General features: G+C 36.8%; 1 non-coding gene across 1 annotated transcript; it reads left to right on the top strand.

Annotated features, from left to right (window-relative positions):
• Window positions 1–239: 239 nt before the first annotated feature.
• LOC142172200 (small nucleolar RNA R71) lies at window positions 240–346 on the top strand. The gene has a single exon (XR_012701576.1). It is a non-coding gene; the product is annotated as a small nucleolar RNA R71 (small nucleolar RNA).
• The last annotated feature ends 5,625 nt before the right edge of the window (window positions 347–5,971 follow it).

Below are 5,971 nucleotides of genomic sequence, written 5' to 3'. Positions count from 1 at the left end.
TCTGCTCTTATGGCTAAGAAATCATCAAGCTCAATTACACCTGCTTCTTTCTGTTTAGGTGCTCTTCATGATTCCCCATCTCCTTGCCAATTATTATCATTAGCAGTGAAATTGTTTAGCAGTATTTGGATTTCACTATACGGCCTTGCCATGCAACTACCCCACAAGCTGAATCAAGATTCATCTTTGATGTCTCGTCTAACCCATCAACGAAAGTGTGACCCAATACCTCATCAGTATGACAATGATGTGGGCAGTCTCTGAGTAGCTTCTTGTATCTTTCCCAAGCTTGATGAAGAGTTTCACCATCCCGTTGTTGGAACCCAAGAATCTGGCTCCTTAGCGACTTTGTCTTTTTAGTAGGAAAAAACTTGATTAAGAATTTTTATGATAGAATATCCCAAGTGTGGATCGAGTTTGATGGCTCCTTTTGCAACCATTCTTTGGCTTCCCCTAGCAGTGAAAAGGGGAATAATGTTAGCCTGACGTAATCCTTGGAAACGTTCGGATAATTGTAAGTATCGGTAATTTCCAGGAAGTTATGAATATGTTGTTGCGGATCTTCATGAGATAAACCCATGTACTTCCATGTGGACTGTATCAACCGGACCATGTACTGTTTGAGTTCAAAATGACCCATGATATCAGGCTTCACAATAGCCTGAGTCATATTCGCAAGATTGGGCCTTGTGGCTTCTATCATTGGCCGCTCCTCATTACCTGCCATCTCTAGTGGTTGTGGTTGAACTACAATGTCCAACTCTCTTTCTATTCTAGTTCTAGCTTCGAATTCCCTCCTCAACCAGTAAAGTGTTCGTTCAATTTTCGGATCAAGAGGAAGGAGGTTGTTTGCATTTCTAGTCCTCCGCATTCAATAGAAGAGCTTACGTTAACATAAATAAGGCAAACTGAAAATTAAAACTTGAACAAATAACTAATAAAAGCTTAACTCACACAACTAGCTAATTTCTAAGTCCCCGGCAACAACGCCAAAAACTTATTGCGACCAAACACACACACAAGTATACGTGGTCGTCAAGTAATAAAGTAGTGAGCAGTATATCGTTTCCACAGAGACTTATGATTAACTTTTGACTGATTCAAACTTAAACAAATTATTTATTCAAGAGATTTTTTCTCAAAATGAGTAGTCAATTAATCAATAACCAAAGAAAATATCAAATAGTTAATTAAACTAGAGATCGACTAAAATACGTAGGCAATTGCGGATAACAATCAATAGAAGAGGATATTCTAGGGTCATAGGCTAACTAACAATCTTTTTGCGTTCTAGGCTTAAACTGACTAATTGCTTTATCTGGTTTGTTGATTGACAGGGTTAATCTTGCTCGTAAGAATCTGTCGATTTCTTACTCGCCTATTCAAGTTAACTTAATGTTTATATGTCTACGGAATTAAGACTAACAAGAACGCATTTACACTTCATGTGTTTCCAACCAAGCAAGACAATTAGGTATATTTCTATCCTAATTGTGAATTCGTTCCCCGATGTCTGGGTTTAAGAACTTGCTCTATTTAATCCTATATGCAATCTAAAATTCCCACTTTCGAGTTCAACTCTATATTCGTAGATAGTATTCCACTGTTAGCTACGCATAAAAAAAAATTAAAAACAGAATTAAATAAATAACCCAATATGATTAAATCAAACTCGTCAATTCAAACATCAAACGTCAACATTCATGTAGCACCCATGACCCCCAGAACTAACGAGTTTAGCCACGCATGTTCATGGTAGCAATATCAAGTATTTCCCAAGAATATATAAAAATCAATAAAAGAAGGAATAAGTAAGAACTCAAGATGAATTCCTTAGTTTCCAAACTTTGTGGTGGCTTTTCTCTGCTTCCCCGTGTGTTAAAGAGTCATTTTTGGCTTATATATTGCGTACAAAAGTCGTGGGCCAAAGTTTTCCTTTTCCTATTCCATCTCAGCTTCAAGGATTGATGTTGGCGTGGATGCTTCGCATCCGCCTTAGCTTCAGCTTCTCAGCATTGCATGCTGGGGTGGATGCTTCGCATCCACCCTCTGTTCCTTCATCTCTATTGTGCCCAGGTGTGGATGCTAAGGCGGATGCCTTAGCCCGACTTCACTTCTAAGGGTACACCAAATACACTTTTTCCTAGGTTGGATGCGACTCATCCACCCTCTTCTTCTATAGCTGGAGCACCTTTTCTTCATTTTTTTGCACTCCAAACACCCTAAATCATCACACAACTCAATTAGTCATAAGACCAATAATGAACACATGTTGGGCATTTTAAAAATCAAATAGCACCAAAAAGCGGTTAAAACATGAGTAAAGTAACATTATAACATATAGAAATATGCCCAACATCAATAGACGGTGATGAAGCCAGGAAATTCAATAAGGGTTTTCAGATTTTTAATACCCTTTGCTAGTGGGCTATGCAACAATGTTCAAAATCTATTTTTAATCAATAACACGTAATGTTTTATCTTATCATAATATAATTTTTCAGCGAAAACGTTCAGTTGATCACCACCCTTGATCATATATTGCTTCGCCCCTGAATGTAGAGTTTCATTCAGCCACTTCTTTATATTGTCCTCTCTACTATTCATGAGTCCAATCACTTGATAAATAAATAAATAAATAAATAAAACAGTATGTACACTTGACATTGCAAATGGTAATAAAGAGAAAAAAAGGGGGTAAACTACGAAAACACTTTGGAGGTCCATAAATAGATTCACATCCGTCTCAATTATATGATCATTGTTATGAAATATAGCTCAAAGTAAAAATATAGAACAAGGAAAAATAAGCTAAGAGATATAGAGATAAAGAGAGGAGAGATTCTTATTTCAAGAATTACTATTGCAAAATATGTCATTGAACATGTCATTAAGCATTTGAGAGGAAGATCATGGAGGAGGTTATGGAGTTACAATCATAACTCCATAATTATTAGAGTATTGGGAGTTATGGAGATAATGGAGAAGAGTAGACATCCACCATAATTTAATTTTCTTATAACACTCCCCCTTGGATGCCCATAGATAATGTGCCTGGTTAAAACCTTATCAGGAAAAAACCTTATGGGAAAAAAAATCTCAGTGAAGGAAAAAGAGTACACATGTTTAGAAATACGCCTTTTGGTTGCCTCGTTAAAAACCTTACAAGGAAAACCATGTGGAAAAAAAACTTGTAAGGGAACAAGAGTATAACACGTATTAACCCCCCCTGATAATAGCATCAATTCATATCCCTAAGCCTTCGCATCCCAATCTTGTACACTAGTTTCTTGAAGGTTGATGTCGGTAGAGATTTGGTGAACAAATCAGCCATATTATTACTTGAACAAATTAGTTGCACATTGATATCGCCATTCTTTTGAAGATCATGTGTGAAAAATAACTTTGGTGAAATGTGTCTTGTCCTATCTCCTTTTATGAATCCTCCCTTCAATTGGGCTATGCATGTTGCATTGTGTTCATATAAAATTATGGGTAGTTTGTCATACTTCAAACTGCATTTGTCTCGAATAAGATGTATTATAGACCTCAACCATACACATTCTCGACTTGTTTCATGAATAGCAATTATCTCAGCATGATTAGATGAATTACCACGATTAATTGCTTAGTCGATCGCCAAGATATGGCAGTGCCTCCACATGTAAACACATATCATGTTTGAGATCGAGCCTTGTGTGGGTCAGATAAATATCCAGCATCGGCATAACCAACAAGATCGAGATTACAATCATTGCCATAAAATAAGCCCATATCGGTAGTCCCTTTTAGATACCGCAATATGTGTTTGATTCCATTCCAATGTCTCCTTGTAGGAGCATAGCTATATCTTGCTAAGACATTAACTGAAAAAGTTATGTCAGACCTTGTAATGCAAGAAAGATATATTAGTGCACCAATTGCACTAAGATATGGTATTTCGGAACCAAGAAGCTCTTCATTATTTTCATGAGGTCGGAATAGATCTTTATTTATATCGAGTGATCTCACAACCATCAGGATACTCAATGGTTGTGCTTTATCCATATAGAATCGCTTTAAAATATTTTTAGTGTATGCTGATTGATGGACAAAAATTCCATCTTTCATATACTCAATTTATAGACCAAGATAAAATTTTGTCTTTCCAAGATCTTTCATTTCAAATTCTTTCTTTAAATAGTCTACTGCTTTAGAAAGCTCCCCAGGAGTTCCAATGATATTTAAATCATCAACATACACGTCGATTATAACAAATTTAGATCCAAATCTTTTTATAAAGACACAAGGACAAATTGAATCATTCTTGAACCATTCTTTCAACAGGTACTCACTCAGGCGATTATACCACATGCGCCCTGATTGTTTTAATCCGTATAAGGATTTTTGAAGGTTTATTTAATAAATTTCTTGGAAACCTTAATATGCTTCAGAACAATTTAAATCCTTCAATTATTTTCATTATACGCATATCAAGTTTTTCATGTATTGCCAGATTAAAACCTGAAATGATTACATCCACCACAGGAGAATATGTCTCTATATAATTGATGCCGGAATATTTACAAATCTTCTTGAGACACAAGTCATCTTTATGTCTATCCACTTGACCTTTTTATTTTGCACAAGAACATATTTATATCTCCGCTAGCTTTATACTTTCAGGTGTTGGTACTATCCATCCAACTTTATATTTTTCAGGTGAAATCAATTTTCATTGCATATTTTTCATTTGGCCAATCATTTATCTGTCCAAATTTCATGACAAATTTGAGCTCAAGATCCTCTTCAATATTAATAATATTGAGCGCTACATTATATTAGCAATATCGTGGATGATCATTTTATATCGGTTCTATTATTACCCAATAAAAACATAACTGTAATGACCTAGTTCCCCTAAATAAAATTCCTCGTATGTGATTTTATTAATTTATGACTTGCGGGGATGGTCGGTTCGGGATTTGAAAGTGTTCGGGTTGAAATCGGAACACTTAGTTTTTTAATTTGGCTTAAAAATCCCAAGTTGGACTTCGGTCAACATTTTGAGAAAACGACCCCGAAATTAGGATTTGACGGTTCCAATAGGTTCATATGATGATTTTGGACTTGGGCGTATGTTCGAATCTAGTTTTGGATAACCCGGGAGTGTTTCAGAGTTTAATTGTAAAAATCAACTATTTGAAGGTTTAATGTTCTTTAAATTTGGTTTGGAGTAGGTTTTGGAGTAATTGAAGTCCTTTTGGAATTCCGAGCCTGAGAATAGCTCCGTGTGGTGATTTAATACTCACGCAAAATTTGGTGTCATTCCGAGTAGTTTAAGTATGTTTTGGCGCGTTCGAAGTAAGTTTGAAGAATTTGAAATTTCTAAGTTGAATCAATTTGGTTTGAGGTATGATTCTTAGTTTTGATGTTGTTTTACACATTCCGAGGGTTCGAGCAAGTCCGTTTTATGATTTCAAACTTGTTGGTATGTTCGGGCGGGGCCTCGGGGGTTAATCGGACGAGGTTCGGACCAAGTTGGAAATTGGGAGCCAAAGCTAAAGATCCCAGCTGCTGTCAAAATCGCACCTGTGCTTGGCCAGTCGCAGATGCAAGAGATGAGTCGCAGAAGCGGCTTGAGCCACAGGAGCAGCAAATTTGGCGCAGAAGCGGGTCTTCGTCCGCAGAAGCGAGCCTGGATAGCCTTGGGTTCTCCCGCAGAAGTAGACAGTGGTCCATAGAAGCGACGCCGCAAACGCGGCCCAGGCACCGCAGATGCGGAAATACTGTCTGGGCAGAACCTTAAAAAAGGACGAGGCTCAGTCATTTTTATCCCGTATTTCCTCTATTTTTGGGCGATTTTGGAGCTTTTTGAGAGGGGATTTTAACTAGTAACTTGAAGGTAAGTTAATTCTACACACTTTGAATTAAATACATAGATTATGGGTAGATTATAACCTGTAAATTATGGAAATCAAGGGTTAGAGGA

The sequence above is a fragment of the Nicotiana tabacum genome, chromosome 17, assembly GCF_000715075.1.
Source record: "Nicotiana tabacum cultivar K326 chromosome 17, ASM71507v2, whole genome shotgun sequence".
Classification (NCBI taxonomy): Eukaryota; Viridiplantae; Streptophyta; class Magnoliopsida; order Solanales; family Solanaceae; genus Nicotiana; species Nicotiana tabacum.
The sequence above is the reverse complement of the archived record's forward strand: the minus strand, read 5'-3'. Positions and strand labels throughout refer to the sequence as shown.